Raw genomic sequence first — 1,941 nt, 5'->3', positions numbered from 1 at the left:
GCCACCTTAGGTGTATGTGGCTGGCACCTTAGCCACTTGAGCCACAGGCGCCGAGCCTCCTGGTAAGTTTTCTCCAAAGAAATAAAACAATTCTTTATGTTTCTAATTTTCTATCAAAATTGCTTAATTTCAAAAATTTAAGTTTAAATTTTAAAATCTTAAAAACATTAATTATATTAATTAAAAGTAAATGTAATTTAAAATTACAGTGTACCAAATAAATATTAGCTTTACTACAATTTTTTCATTCCTATCCATTTGTAACTGACAAGAGTTTTTTCTTTTTCTTTAAATTACATACTTTTGTCACTTTTCTTTTTTTTTTGAGACAGAGTCTCACTATGTCACAACAATCTCAGACTCTTGGGCTTAAGCGATTCTCTTGCCTCAGCCTCCCAAGTAGCTGGAGCTGGGACTACAAGTGCCTGCCACAACGCCCAGCTATTTTTTTGTTGCAGTTATTGTTGTTTAGCTGGCCCGGGCCAGCCAGGTTTGAACTAGCCAGACTCAGGGCATGTAGGTGGTGCTGTAACCACTGTGCTACCGGCACCTAGTCATCTGACAAGAGTTTTGTTTTTGTTTTTTTTTGAGACAGAGTCTTATTTTGTCATCCTTGGTAGAGTACTGTGGGGTCATAACTCACAGTAACCTCCAACTCTTTGGCTCAAGTGATTCTTTTGCCTCAGTCCCTTGAGTAGCTTGAACTACAGGCGTCCCCAACAACTCCAGGCTATGTTTTGAGACAAGGTTTCACCCTTGCTCCGGCTGGTCTAGAACCCGTGAGCTCAGGCAATCCACCAACCTCAGCCTCCCAGAGTGCTAGGATTGCAGGTGTTAAGCCACCACGCTCCCCCCATCAGACAGGGTTTTTGATAGTCAATAATTTTTAAAGGTCATGGAACAATTGTTATTTCCCCCCCCCCAATTGATTAGTAAGTCCTTGTACGTGATTTCAGCTTGCATGGTCACTTTTAATCTTGCATTTCTATGCAAAGCAAAGACTACCTGTATTGTAATCTCAGTTTCCAATCTGGAATCCATATTTAGCTCAGTTGGTAACTCCTCCTCTGCTTATCATTGCATGAAATGTTGATTATACATTGTAAAGCACAATGCAAAAGTTAGGTATTATTATTGTTATTAAATACTAGGTGAGAGTACATGCTTTGCGAGTTACCCACCTGAATTAAAACTTCAGCTATGCCACTTACTAGCAAAATCTTGGGCAAGTGACTTAATATTATTTATAAAACCAGGCTAACAGTTCCTACTCCACCGACCTGTATTTATTAAGAATTAATGTGAAGTATTTTTAAAAGTTTCAGATCCTCAATAAATGCTTCTATTATACTTGACTCCACTTATTTCACTTCATAAATAGTTATCAAACTCCTAATGTGCATCAGGCACTGAGGAAATAGAAATGAATGAGACACTGTCCCAGCCTTCTGGGCATTCACAGTCCTGCAGAATAAATAATAATTTGAATTCAATGCTCAAAGAGTTACAGTAGAGCTATGTATTTAGAAATATTGAGGTGGGAGGTAATACAGGTAGTTTCTAAGAGGATGAGAAATTTCACTGTGGGCTTTCTCTTATTTCCTGGGTGACCCAGTGAAGGAACCTCTCAGAGCTTCAGTTTATCTATTAATGGTTACAATACCTTTCTCATTATAAACGACAAAGAAAGAGTTAAAAACAGTCCTTTCCCTTTCCCATGCCTGTAGCACAATGCTGACAAAAAGAAACTGCTCAACAACCTCTAGCATTTATGGAGCAATTACCGTCAGGCATTGTTCAAAGTGCTTTCAGGCACTAAGTAATCTAACTCTCACAAGAACTCGAGGAGGAGGCTTACTATTACTTCTACTTGGAAATTTTGAAGCTGAGGTACAGAGACGACAGTTTCCTTCTTTCTTTCTTTCTTTTTTTTTTTTTTTT

The 1,941-nt window shown here is 38.3% G+C and overlaps 1 protein-coding gene across 2 annotated transcripts in view; it reads right to left on the bottom strand.

Annotated features, from left to right (window-relative positions):
• The window catches only part of COQ5 (coenzyme Q5, methyltransferase), a 37,646-nt gene that overhangs the window by 34,501 nt on the left and 1,204 nt on the right, over positions 1–1,941 (bottom strand). The window lies entirely within an intron of this gene.

Source organism: Otolemur garnettii, unplaced genomic scaffold (genome assembly GCF_000181295.1).
Source record: "Otolemur garnettii isolate 467f Iridium unplaced genomic scaffold, OtoGar3 scaffold00038, whole genome shotgun sequence".
Classification (NCBI taxonomy): Eukaryota; Metazoa; Chordata; class Mammalia; order Primates; family Galagidae; genus Otolemur; species Otolemur garnettii.
The sequence above is the reverse complement of the archived record's forward strand: the minus strand, read 5'-3'. Positions and strand labels throughout refer to the sequence as shown.